This window comes from Carcharodon carcharias, chromosome 10, assembly GCF_017639515.1.
Source record: "Carcharodon carcharias isolate sCarCar2 chromosome 10, sCarCar2.pri, whole genome shotgun sequence".
Classification (NCBI taxonomy): domain Eukaryota; kingdom Metazoa; phylum Chordata; class Chondrichthyes; order Lamniformes; family Lamnidae; genus Carcharodon; species Carcharodon carcharias.
In genome coordinates, this window is record NC_054476.1 from 11,869,573 (window position 1) to 11,888,107 (window position 18,535).

Here is an 18,535-nt window from a genome sequence, read left to right on the forward strand (position 1 = left end):
GCAAAGACACCGCACACGGATCTATCCTTACACACTACCACACATTCAAACACACCCCACACTGATCTATCCTTACACACTAACACACACTCAAACACAACCCACACAAATCTATCCTTACACACTAACACACAATCAAACACACCCCACAATGATCTATCCTTACACATTAACACACAGTCAAACACACCCCACACTAATCTATCCTTACACATTAACACACATTCAAACGCACCCCACGCTGATCTATCCTTACACACTAACACACAGTCAAACACACCCCACACTTATCTATCCTTACACACTAACACTCAGTCAAAAACACCCCACACTGATCTATCCTTACACAGTAACAGACATTCAAACACACCCCACTCTGATCTATCCTTACACACTATCAGACAATCAAACACACCCCACATTGATTTATCCTTACACACTAACACACATACAAACACACCCCACATTAATCTTTCCTTACACACAAACACACATTCAAACACACCCCACACTGATCTATCCTTATACATTAACACACGTTAAACACAACCCAAACTGATCTATCCTTACACACTAACACACACTCAGAAAACACCCCACATTGATGTATCCTTACACACTAACACATATTCAAACACAACGCACACTGATCTATCCTTACACACTAACACACATTCAAACACACCCCACAATGATCAATCCTTACACACTAACAAACATTCAAACTCACCCCACACTTATCTATCCTTACACACTAACACACATTCAAACACACTCCACAATGATCTATCCTTACACACTAACACACATTCAAACACACCCCACTCTGATCTATCCTTACACACTATCAGACAATCAAACACACCCCACATTGATCTATCCTTACACACTAACACACATACAAACACCCCCCACATTAATCTTTCCCTACACACAAACACACATTCAAACACACACCACACTGATCTATCCTTATACATTAACCACATTCAAAGACAACGCAAACTGATCTATGCTTACACACTAACAAACACTCAGAAAACACCCCACATTGATCTATCCTTACACACTAACACACATTCAAACACACCCCACACTGATATATCTTTACACACTAACACACATTCAAACGCATCCAACACTGATCTATCCTTAAACACTAACACACATTCACACGCACCCCACACTGATCTATCCTTACACAATATCACACATACAAACATACCATACACTGATCTATCCATTCACACTAACAAACATTCAAACACACCCCACACTGATGTATCCTTACACACTCACAGACATTCAAACACACCCTACATTGATCTATCCTTACACACTAACACACATACAAACACACCCCACATTGATCTATGCTTTCACACTAACAAACATTCAAACACACCCCACACTGATGTATCCTTACACACTCACAGACATTCAAACACACCCTACATTGATCTATCCTTACACACTAACACACATTCAAACACACAGCACAATGATCCATCCTTAAACACTAACACACACTCAAACACACAACACACTGATTTTTAATTACACACTAACACACATTCAAACACACCACACACTGATCGATCCTCACACACTAACACACATTCAAACACACCACACACTGATCTGTCCTTACACACTAACACACATTGAAAAACACACCACATTGATCAATCCTTACACACTAACACACAATCAAACACACACCACACTGATCTATCCTTACACATTAACGCACATTCAAACACAACCCACACTGATCTATCCTTACACACTAACTCACACTCAAATAGACCCCACATTAATATATCCTTACACACTAACACACATTCAAACACACGCCACACTGAAATATGCTTACAGAATAAGACACATTCAAACAAACCCCACACTGATCTATCCTTACACACTAACACACATTCAAACACATCCCACACTGATCTATCCTTACACACTAACACATATAGAAAGACACCCGACACTGATCTATCCCTACACGCTAACACACATTCAAACACACCCCACACTGATCTATCCTTACACACTAACACACATTCAAACACACCCCACACTGATCTATCCTTACACAGTAACACACATTCAAACACACACCACACTGATTTATCCTTATACATTAACACACATTCAAACACAACCCAAACTGAACTATCCTTACACACTAACACACACTCAGAAAACACCCCACATTGATCTATCCTTACACACTAACACACATTCAAACACACCCCACACTGATCTATCCTTACACACTATCAACATTCAAACACACCCCACACTAATCTATCTTTACACACTAACACATAATCAAACACACCCCACAATGATCTATCCTTACACACTAACACACATGCAGACGCACTTCACACTGATCTATCCTTACACAAAATCACACATTCAAACACATCCCACGCTGATCTATCCTTACACACTAACACACATTCAAACTCATCCCACACTGATTTATCCCTACACACTAACACACATCCAAAAAGACCCCAAGCTGATCTATCCTTACACACTAACACATATTCAAACTCATCCCACACTGATCTGTCCTTACACAATAACACACATTCAATCACACACCACACTGATCTATCCTTACACGATAACACACATTCAAACACACCCCACACTAATCTATCCTTACACACTAACACACATTCAAACAGACTCCACACTGATCTATCCTTACAAACTTAAACACATTCATACACACTCCACACTGATCTATCCTTACACACTAACAGACATTCAAACACAAACCACATTGATCTATCCTTACACACTAACACACATTCAAACACACAGCGCAATGATCCATCCTTAAACACTAACACACACTCAAACACACAACACACTGATTTTTAATTACACACTAACACACATTCAAACACACCACACACTGATCGATCCTCACACACTAACACACATTCAAAAACACCACACACTGATCGATCCTCACACACTAACACACATTCAAACACACCACACACTGATCGATCCTCACACACTAACACACATTCAAACACACCACACACTGATCGATCCTCACACACTAACACACATTCAAACACACCACACACTGATCTATCCTTACACACTAAGACACATTGAAACACACACCACATTGATCAATCCTTACACACTAACACACAATCAAACACACACCACACTGATCTATCCTTACACATTAACGCACATTCAAACACAACCCACACTGATCTATCCTTACACACTAACTCACACTCAAATACACCCCACATTAATTTATCCTTACACACTAACACACATTCAAACACACGCCACACTGAAATATCCTTACAGAATAAGACACATTCAAACACACCCCACACTGATCTATACTTACACATTAACACACATTCAAACACACACCACACTGATTTATCCTTATACATTAACACACATTCAAACACAACCCAAACTGAACTATGCTTACACACTAACACAAACAAAAAAACACCCCACATTGATCTATCCTTACACACTAACACACATTCAAACACACCCCACACTGATCTACCCTTACACACTATCACACATTCAAACACACCGCGCACTGATCTATCCTTACACACTAACACACATTCAAACACACCCCACACTGATCTATCCTTACACACTAACAGACATTCAAACATACCCCACACTGATCTATACTTACACAGTAACAGACATTCAAACACACCCCACACTGATCTATCCTTACACACTAACACACACTAAAAAACACCCCACATTGATCTATCCTTACACACTAACACACATTCAAACCCACCCCACACTGATCTATCCTTACACACTATAACACACTCAAAGACACCGCACACGGATCTATCCTTACACACTACCACACATTCAAACACACCCCACACTGATCTATCCTTACACACTATCACACACGCAAAGACACCGCACACGGATCTATCCTTACACACTACCACACATTCAAACACACCCCACACTGATCTATCCTTACACACTAACACACACTCAAACACACCCCACACAAATCTATCCTTACACACTAACACACAATCAAACACACCCCACAATGATCTATCCTTACACATTAACACACAGTCAAACACACCCCACACTAATCTATCCTTACACATTAACACACATTCAAACGCACCCCACGCTGATCTATCCTTACCCACTAACACACAGTCAAACACACCCCACACTTATCTATCCTTACACACTAACACTCAGTCAAAAACACCCCACACTGATCTATCCTTACACAGTAACAGACATTCAAACACACCCCACTCTGATCTATCCTTACACACTATCAGACAATCAAACACACCCCACATTGATTTATCCTTACACACTAACACACATACAAACACACCCCACATTAATCTTTCCTTACACACAAACACACATTCAAACACACCCCACACTGATCTATCCTTATACATTAACACACGTTAAACACAACCCAAACTGATCTATCCTTACACACTAACACACACTCAGAAAACACCCCACATTGATGTATCCTTACACACTAACACATATTCAAACACAACGCACACTGATCTATCCTTACACACTAACACACATTCAAACACACCCCACAATGATCAATCCTTACACACTAACAAACATTCAAACTCACCCCACACTTATCTATCCTTACACACTAACACACATTCAAACACACTCCACAATGATCTATCCTTACACACTAACACACATTCAAACACACCCCACTCTGATCTATCCTTACACACTATCAGACAATCAAACACACCCCACATTGATCTATCCTTACACACTAACACACATACAAACACCCCCCACATTAATCTTTCCCTACACACAAACACACATTCAAACACACACCACACTGATCTATCCTTATACATTAACCACATTCAAAGACAACGCAAACTGATCTATGCTTACACACTAACAAACACTCAGAAAACACCCCACATTGATCTATCCTTACACACTAACACACATTCAAACACACCCCACACTGATATATCTTTACACACTAACACACATTCAAACGCATCCAACACTGATCTATCCTTAAACACTAACACACATTCACACGCACCCCACACTGATCTATCCTTACACAATATCACACATTCAAACACACCCCACACTAATCTATCCTTACACACTAACACACATTCAAAAACACCCCACAATGATCTATCCTTACACACTCACACATATTCAAACACACTCCACGCTGATCTATCCTTACACACACACACATTCAAACACACCCCACGCTGATCTATCCTTACACACTAAGACACATTCAAACGCACCCCACACTGATTTACCCCTACACACTAACACACGTTCAAAAACCCCCACAATAATCTATCCTTACACACTAACACACATTCAAAGACAGCGCACACTGATCTATCCGTACACACTAACACACATTCAAACACACCACATTGATCTATCCTTACACACTAACACACATTCAAATACACGCCACACTGATCTATCCTTACACACTAAAACACTTGCAAACACACTCCAAACTGATCTATCCTTACACACTAACACACATTCAAACATACTCCACACTGATCTATCCATACACACTTACACACATTCAAACACACCACATTGATCTATCCTTACACACTAACACACATTCAAGCACATTCCACACTGTTCAATCATTACACACTAACACACATTCAAACAAACTCCACACTGATCTAAACTTACACACTAACACACACTCAAACACACTCCACACTGATCTTTCCTTACACACTTACACATATTCAAACACACTCCACGTTGATCTATCCTTACACAATAACACAAATTCAAACACACTCCACACTGATCTATCCTTAAACACTAACACACATTCAAACACACCCACAACTGATCGATGCTTACACACTAAGACTCATTCAAACGCACCCCAAAATGATCTATCCTAACACAATAACACAAATTCAAACACACTCCACGATGATCTATTGTTACACACTAGCACACATTCAAACAAACCCCACACTGATCTATCCTTAAACACTAACACACATTCAAACTCATCCCACACTGATCTGTCCTTACAAACTAACACACATTCAATCACACACCACACTGATCTATCCAAACACGATAACACACATTCAAATACACACCACACTGATCTGTCCTAACACACTAACACACATTCAAACACACCCCACACTAATCTATCCTTACACACTAACACACATTCAAACACACCCCACAATTATCTATCCTTAAACACTAACACACATTCAAACACACTCCACCCTGATGTATCCTTACACACTAACACACATTCAAACACATCCCACACTAATCTATCATTACGCAATAACAGACAAACAAACACTCCCCACACTGATCTATCCTGACACACTAACATGCCTTAAAACACAGCCCACACTGATCTCTCCTTATACACTAACACACATTCAAACACACCCCACACTGATCTATCCTTACACACTAACACACATTCAAACACACTCCACACTGATCTATCCTTACACACTTAAACACATTCATACACACTCCACACTGATCTATCCTTATACACTAACACACATTCAAACACACCCCACACTAATCTATCCTTACACAATGACACACATACAAACACACCCCACATTGATCTATCCTTTCACACTAACAAACATTCAAACACACCCTACACTGATCTATCCTTACACACTAACAGACATTCAAACACAAACCACATTGATCTATCCTTACTAACACACATACAAACACACCCCACACTAATCTATCCTTACACAATAACACACATACAAACACATGCCACAGTGATCTATCCTGACACACTAACATGGATTAAAACACAACCCACACTGATCTCCCCTTACACATTAACACACATTCAAACACACCCCACTCTGATCCATCCTTACACACTAACACACATTCAAACACACCCCACACTGATCAATGCTTCACACTAACACACATTCAAAAACATACCCTACTGATCTATCCTTACACACTAACATACTTTCAAACACATTCCACACTGATCAATCCTTACACGCTAACACACATTCAAACACACCCCACACTTATCTATCCTTACACACTAACATTCAATCAAAAACACCCCACACTGATCTATCCTTACACAGTAACAGACATTCAAACACACCCCACTCTGATCTATCCTTATACTCTAACACACATTCAAACACAACCCAAACTGATCTATCCTTACACACTAACACACACTCAGAAAACACCCCACAATGATCTATCCTTACACACTAACACACATTCAAACACACCCCACCATGATCAATCCTTACACACTAACACACATTCAAACACACTCCACAATGATCTATCCTTACATACTAACACACATTCAAACACACCCCACACTGATCTATCCTTACACACTAACACACATTCAAACACACCCCACAATGATCAATCCTTACACACTAACACACATTCAAACACACTCCACAATGATCTATCCTTACATACTAACACACATTCAAACACACCCCACACTGATCCATCCTTACACACTAACACACATTCAAACACACTCCACAATGATCTATCCTTACACACTAACACACATTCAAACACACCCCACACTGATCAATCCTTCACACTAACACACATTCAAACACATTCCACACTGATCTCTTCTTACACACTAACACATATTGAAACACACCCCACAATGATCAATCCTTACACGCTAACACACATTCAAACACACCCCACACTTATCTATCCTTACACACTAACACTCAATCAAAAACACCCCACACAGATCTATCCTTACACACTATCAGACAATCAAACACACCCCACATTGATCTATCCTTACACACTAACACACATTCAAACACACACCACACCGATCTATCCTTACACACTAACACACATACAAACACACCCCACATTAATCTTTCCCTACACACTAACACACATTCAAACACACCCCACACTGATATATCCTTACACAATATCACACATTCAAACACACCCCACACTAATCTATCCTTACACACTAACACACATTCAAAAACACCCCACAATGATCTATCCTTACACACTCACACATATTCAAACACACTCCATGCTGATCTATCCTTACACACTAACACACATTCAAAAACCCCCACAATGATCTATCCTTACACACTAACACACGTTCAAAGACAGCGCACACTGATCTATCCGTACACACTAACACACATTCAAACACACTCCACACTGTTCTATCTTTACGCACTAACACACATTCAAATAAACGCCACACTGATCTATCCTTACACACTAACACACATTCAAACATACTCCGCACTGATCTATCCTTACGCACTAACACACATTCAAACAAACTCCACACTGATCTAAACTTACACACTAATACACACTCAAACACACTCCACACTGATCTTTCCTTACACACTTAAACACATTCATACACACTCCACACTGATCTATCCTTATATACTAACACACATTCAAACACACCCCACACTAATCTATCCTTACACAATAACACACATACAAACATACCATACACTGATCTATCCATTCACACTAACAAACATTCAAACACACCCCACACTGATGTATCCTTACACACTCACAGACATTCAAACACACCCTACATTGATCTATCCTTACACACTAACACACATACAAACACACCCCACATTAATCTATGCTTTCACACTAACAAACATTCAAACACACCCCACACTGATGTATCCTTACACACTCACAGACATTCAAACACACCCTACATTGATCTATCCTTACACACTAACACACATTCAAACACACAGCACAATGATCCATCCTTAAACACTAACACACACTCAAACACACAACACACTGATTTTTAATTACACACTAACACACATTCAAACACACCACACACTGATCGATCCTCACACACTAACACACATTCAAACACACCACACACTGATCTGTCCTTACACACTAACACACATTGAAAAACACACCACATTGATCAATCCTTACACACTAACACACAATCAAACACACACCACACTGATCTATCCTTACACATTAACGCACATTCAAACACAACCCACACTGATCTATCCTTACACACTAACTCACACTCAAATAGACCCCACATTAATATATCCTTACACACTAACACACATTCAAACACACGCCACACTGAAATATGCTTACAGAATAAGACACATTCAAACAAACCCCACACTGATCTATCCTTACACACTAACACACATTCAAACACATCCCACACTGATCTATCCTTACACACTAACACATATAAAAAAGACACCCGACACTGATCTATCCCTACACGCTAACACACATTCAAACACACCCCACACTGATCTATCCTTACACACTAACACACATTCAAACACACCCCACACTGATCTATCCTTACACAGTAACACACATTCAAACACACACCACACTGATTTATCCTTATACATTAACACACATTCAAACACAACCCAAACTGAACTATCCTTACACACTAACACACACTCAGAAAACACCCCACATTGATCTATCCTTACACACTAACACACATTCAAACACACCCCACACTGATCTATCCTTACACACTATCAACATTCAAACACACCCCACACTAATCTATCTTTACACACTAACACACAATCAAACACACCCCACAATGATCTATCCTTACACACTAACACACATGCAGACGCACTTCACACTGATCTATCCTTACACAAAATCACACATTCAAACACAACCCACGCTGATCTATCCTTACACACTAACACACATTCAAACTCATCCCACACTGATTTATCCCTACACACTAACACACATCCAAAAAGACCCCAAGCTGATCTATCCTTACACACTAACACATATTCAAACTCATCCCACACTGATCTGTCCTTACACAATAACACACATTCAATCACACACCACACTGATCTATCCTTACACGATAACACACATTCAAACACACCCCACACTAATCTATCCTTACACACTAACACACATTCAAACAGACTCCACACTGATCTATCCTTACACACTTAAACACATTCATACACACTCCACACTGATCTATCCTTACACACTAACAGACATTCAAACACAAACCACATTGATCTATCCTTACACACTAACACACATTCAAACACACAGCGCAATGATCCATCCTTAAACACTAACTCACACTCAAACACACAACACACTGATTTTTAATTACACACTAACACACATTCAAACACACCACACACTGATTGATCCTCACACACTAACACACATTCAAAAACAGCACACACTGATCGATCCTCACACACTAACACACATTCAAACACACCACACACTGATCGATCCTCACACACTAACACACATTCAAACACACCACACACTGATCGATCCTCACACACTAACACACATTCAAACACACCACACACTGATCTATCCTTACACACTAAGACACATTGAAACACACACCACATTGATCAATCCTTACACACTAACACACAATCAAACACACACCACACTGATCTATCCTTACACATTAACGCACATTCAAACACAACCCACACTGATCTATCCTTACACACTAACTCACACTCAAATACACCCCACATTAATTTATCCTTACACACTAACACACATTCAAACACACGCCACACTGAAATATCCTTACAGAATAAGACACATTCAAACACACCCCACACTGATCTATACTTACACATTAACACACATTCAAACACACACCACACTGATTTATCCTTATACATTAACACACATTCAAACACAACCCAAACTGAACTATGCTTACACACTAACACAAACTAAAAAACACCCCACATTGATCTATCCTCACACACTAACACACATTCAAACACACCCCACACTGATCTACCCTTACACAATATCACACATTCAAACACACCGCGCACTGATCTATCCTTACACACTAACACACATTCAAACACACCCCACACTGATCTATCCTTACACACTAACACACAATCAAACACACCCCACAATGATCTATCCTTACACACTAACACACATGCAAACGCACTCCATGCTGATCTATCCTTACACAAAATCACACATTCAAACACAACCCACGCTGATTTATCCCTACACACTAACACACATCCAAAAAGACCCCAAGCTGATCTATCCTTACACACTAAAACACATTCAAACTCATCCCACACGGATCTGTCCTTACACACTAACACACATTCAATCACACACCACACTGATCTATCCTTACACAATAACACACATTCAAACACACCCCACACAAATCAATCCTTACACACTAACACACATTCAAACACACCCCACAATGATCTATCCTTACACACTAACACACATTCAAACACACCCCACAATGATCTATCCTTACACACTAACACACATTCAAACAGACTCCACGCTGATCTATCCTTACACATTAACACACATTCAAACACAACACACACTGATCTATCCCTACACACTAACACACATTGAAACACACACCACACTGATCTATTATTACACACTTAAACACATTCATACACACTCCAAGCTGATCTATCCTTACACACTAACACACATTCAAACACACCCCACACTGATCTATCCTTAAACAGTAACACTCAATCAAAAACACCCCACACTGATCTATCCTTACACAGTAACAGACATTCAAACACACCCCACATTGATCTTTCCTTACACACAAACACACATTCAAACACACACCACACTGATCTATCCTTACACACTAACACACATTCAAACACACCCCACAATGATCTATCCTTACACACTAACACACATTCAAACACACCCCACACTAATCTATCCTTACACAATAACACACATACAAACACACCCCACACTGATCTATCCTGACACATTAACACGCATTAAAACACATCCCACACAGATCTCTCCTTACACACCAACACACATTCAAACACACCCCACACTGATCCATCCTTACACACTGACACACATTCAAACATACTCCACACTGATCTATCATTACACACTAACACACATTCAAAAACACACCCCACTGATCTATCCTTACACACTAACACAAATTCAAACACATCCCACACTGATCTATCCTTACACACTAACACATATTGAAACTCAACCCACACTGATCAATCCTTACACACTAACACACATTCAAACACATCCCACACTGTTCTATCCTTACACACTAAAACACATTCAAACACACCCCACACTGATCTATCCTTACACACTAACACTCAATCAAAAACACCCCACACTGATCTATCCTTACGGAGTAACAGACATTCAAACACACCCCACTCTGATATATCCTTACACAATAACAGACAATCAAACACACCCCACATTGATCTATCCTTACACACTAACACACATACAAACACACCCCACATTGATCAATCCTTTCACACTAACACACACTCAAACACATCCCACACTGATCTTTGACTGCACACTAACACACATTCAAACAAACCCCCCACTGATCTATGCTTATACACTAAAACACATTCAAACACACACCACACTGATCTATCCATACACACTAACACACATTCAAACACACTGCACACTGATCTATCCTTACACACTAACACACATTCAAACACACTGCACACTGATCTATCCTTACACACTAACACACATTCAAACGCACTGCACACTGATCTATTCTTACACACTAACACACATTCAAACACACTGCACACTGATCTATCCTTACACACTAACACACATTCAAACACACTGCACACTGATCTATCCTTACACACTAACACACATTCAAACACACTGCACAATGATCTATCCTTACACACTAACAGACATTCAAACTCACCCCACACAGAAGTAACCTTACACACTAACACACATTCCAACACACAGCACACTGATCCCTCCTTAAACACTAACACATACTCAATAACACCCCACACTGATCTATCCTTATACACTAACACCCATTCAAACACACCACACACTGATCTATCCTCACACAATAACACACATTCAAACACACCACACACTGATCTATCCTTACACACTAACACACATTCAAACGTACACCACGCTGATCTATGCTTACACACTAACACACATTCAAACACACACCACACTGATCTATCCTTATACATTAACACACATTCAAACACAACCCACACTGATCTATCCTTACACACTAACACACACTCAAAAAACACCCCACATTGATCTATCCTTACACACTAACACACATTCAAACACACCCCACACTGATATATCCTTACACACTAACACACATTCAAACACACCCACAACTGATCTATCCTTACAAAATAACACACATTCAAACGCATCCAAAACTGATCTATCCTTAAACACTAACATACTTTCACACGCACCCCACACTGATCTATCCTTACACAATGACACACATTCAAACGCATCCAAAACTGATCTATCCTTAAACACTAACAAACATTCAAACGCACTACACACTAATCTATCCTTACACACTAACACACATTCAAACACACCCCACACTAATCTATCCTTACACTCTAACACACATACAAAAACACCCCACACTGATCTATCCTTAAACACTAACACACATTCAAACACACCCCACAATGATCTATCCTTACACACTAACACACATTCAAACACACCCCACACTAATCTATCCTTACACAATAACACACATACAAACACACCCCACACTGATCTATCCTGACACATTAACACGCATTAAAACACATCCCACACAGATCTCTCCTTACACACCAACACACATTCAAACACACCCCACACTGATCCATCCTTACACACTGACACACATTCAAACATACTCCACACTGATCTATCATTACACACTAACACACATTCAAAAACACACCCCACTGATCTATCCTTACACACTAACACAAATTCAAACACATCCCACACTGATCTATCCTTACACACTAACACATATTGAAACTCAACCCACACTGATCAATCCTTACACACTAACACACATTCAAACACATCCCACACTGTTCTATCCTTACACACTAAAACACATTCAAACACACCCCACACTGATCTATCCTTACACACTAACACTCAATCAAAAACACCCCACACTGATCTATCCTTACGGAGTAACAGACATTCAAACACACCCCACTCTGATATATCCTTACACAATAACAGACAATCAAACACACCCCACATTGATCTATCCTTACACACTAACACACATACAAACACACCCCACATTGATCAATCCTTTCACACTAACACACACTCAAACACATCCCACACTGATCTTTGACTGCACACTAACACACATTCAAACAAACCCCCCACTGATCTATGCTTATACACTAAAACACATTCAAACACACACCACACTGATCTATCCATACACACTAACACACATTCAAACACACTGCACACTGATCTATCCTTACACACTAACACACATTCAAACACACTGCACACTGATCTATCCTTACACACTAACACACATTCAAACGCACTGCACACTGATCTATTCTTACACACTAACACACATTCAAACACACTGCACACTGATCTATCCTTACACACTAACACACATTCAAACACACTGCACACTGATCTATCCTTACACACTAACACACATTCAAACACACTGCACAATGATCTATCCTTACACACTAACAGACATTCAAACTCACCCCACACAGAAGTAACCTTACACACTAACACACATTCCAACACACAGCACACTGATCCATCCTTAAACACTAACACATACTCAATAACACCCCACACTGATCTATCCTTATACACTAACACCCATTCAAACACACCACACACTGATCTATCCTCACACAATAACACACATTCAAACACACCACACACTGATCTATCCTTACACACTAACACACATTCAAACGTACACCACGCTGATCTATGCTTACACACTAACACACATTCAAACACACACCACACTGATCTATCCTTATACATTAACACACATTCAAACACAACCCACACTGATCTATCCTTACACACTAACACACACTCAAAAAACACCCCACATTGATCTATCCTTACACACTAACACACATTCAAACACACCCCACACTGATATATCCTTACACACTAACACACATTCAAACACACCCACAACTGATCTATCCTTACAAAATAACACACATTCAAACGCATCCAAAACTGATCTATCCTTAAACACTAACATACTTTCACACGCACCCCACACTGATCTATCCTTACACAATGACACACATTCAAACGCATCCAAAACTGATCTATCCTTAAACACTAACAAACATTCAAACGCACTACACACTAATCTATCCTTACACACTAACACACATTCAAACACACCCCACACTAATCTATCCTTACACTCTAACACACATACAAAAACACCCCACACTGATCTATCCTTAAACACTAACACATATTCAAACACACTCCACGCTGATCTGTCCTTACACACACACACATTCAAACACACCCCACACTGAACTATCCTTACACACTAACACACATTCAAACACACCCCACACTAATCTATCCTTACACACTAACACACATTCAAACACACCCCACAATGATCTATCCTTACACACAATCACACATTCAAACACACCCCACACTGATCTATCCTTACACACTAACACACATTCAAACACACCCCACACTGATCTATCCTTACACACTATCACACATTCACACACACCCCACAATGATCTATCCTTACACACTAATACACATTCAAACACACCCCACACTGATCTATCCTTACACACTAACACACATTCAAACACACCCCACACTGATCTATCCTTACACACTAACTCACAATCAAACACACCCCACAATGATCTATCCTTACACACAATCACACATTCAAACACAACCCACGCTGATCTATCCTTACACAGTAACACACATTCAAGCGCACCCTACACTGATTTATCCCTACACACTAACACACATTCAAAAACTCCCCACGCTGATCTATCCTTACACAATAACACACATTCAAACTCATCCCACACTGATCTGCTCTTACACACTGACACACATTCAATCACACACCACACTGATCTATCCTTACACGATAACACACATTCAAACAAACCCCACACTGATCTATCCTAACACACTAACACACATTCAAACAAACCCCACGCTAATCTATCCTTCACACTAACACACATTCAAACACACCAAACAATGATCTATCCTTACACAATAACACACATTCAAACAGACTCCACACTGATCTATCCTTACACACTAACACACATTCAAAGACACTCCACACTGATCTATCCTTACACACTAACACACATTCAAACACACTCCACACTGATCTATCCTTACACAGTAACACACATACAAACACACCCCACACTGATCTATCCTGACACACTAACACGCATTAAAACACACACCACACTGATCTCTCCTTACATCCTAACACACATTCAAACACACCCCACACTGATCCATCCTTACACACTTACACACAATCAAATACACTCCACACTGATCTATCATTACACACTTAAACACATTCATACACACTCCACGCTGATCTATCCTTACACACTAACACACATTCAAACACACCCCACACTGATCAATCCTTAACACTAACACACATTCAAAAACACATCCCACTGATCTATCCTTACACACTAACACACATTCAAACACATCCCACACTGATCTATCCTTACACACTAACACATATCAAAACACACGCCACACTGATCAATCCTTACACACTAACACACATACAAACACACCCCACATTGATCTATCCTTTGACACTAACAAACATTCAAACACACCCCGCACTGATCTATCCTTACAAACTAACACAAACTCAAACATACTCCACACTGATCTATCCTTATACACTTACACATATTCAAACACACCCCACACTGATCTATGCTTATACACTAACACACATTCAAACACACAGCACACTGATCCATCCTTAAACACAAACACATACTCAATAACACCGCACACTGATCTATCCTTACACACTAACACACATTCAAACTCACCCCACACAGAAGTAACCTTACACACTAACACACATTCAAACACACAGCACACTGATCCATCCTTAAACACAAACACATACTCAATAACACCCCACACTGATCTATCCTTACACACTAACACACATTCCAACACACCACACACTGATCGATCCTCACACAATAACACACATTCAAACACACCGCACACTGATCTATCCTTACACACTAACACACATTCAAACGTACACCACGCTGATCTATGCTTACACACTAACACACATTCAAACACACACCACACTGATCTATCCTTATACATTAACACACATTCAAACACAACCCACACTGATCTATCCTTACACACTAACACACACTCAAAAAACACCCCACATTGATCTATCCTTACACACTAACACACATTCAAACACACCCCACACTGATATATCCTTACACACTAACACACATTCAAACACACCCACAACTGATCTATCCTTACAAAATAACACACATTCAAACGCATCCAAAACTGATCTATCATTAAACACTAACATACGTTCACACGCACCCCACACTGATCTATCCATACACAATAACACACATTCAAACGCATCCAAAACTGATCTATCCTTAAACACTAACACACATTCAAACGCACCACGCACTAATCTATCCTTACACACTAACACACATTCAAACACACCCCACGCTGATCGATCCTTACACACTAACACACATTCAAACACAACACACGCTGATCTATCCTTACACACTAACAGACATTCAAGCGCACCCCACACTGATTTATCCCTACACACTAACACACATTCAAAAACTCCCCACGCTGATCTATCCTTACACAATAACACACATTCAAACTCTTCCCACACTGATCTGTTCTTACACACTAACACACATTCAATCACACACCATACTGATCTATCCTTACACGATAACACACATTCAAACAAACCCCACGCTAATCTATCCTTCACACTAACACACATTCAAACACACCCCACACTGACCTATCCTTACACAATAACACATATTCAAACAGACTCCACGCTGATCTATCCTTACACACTAACACACATTCAAACACATCCCACACTGATCTATCCTTACACACTAACACATATTGAAACACACGCCACACTGATCAATCCTTACACACTAACATACATACAAACACACCCCACATTGATCTATCCTTTCACACTAACAAACATTCAAACACACCCCGCACTGATCTATCCTTACAAACTAACACACACTCAAACACACCCCACACTGATCTTTGTCTGCACACTAACACACATTCAAACAAACCCCACACTGATCTATGCTTATACCCTAAAACACATTCAAACACA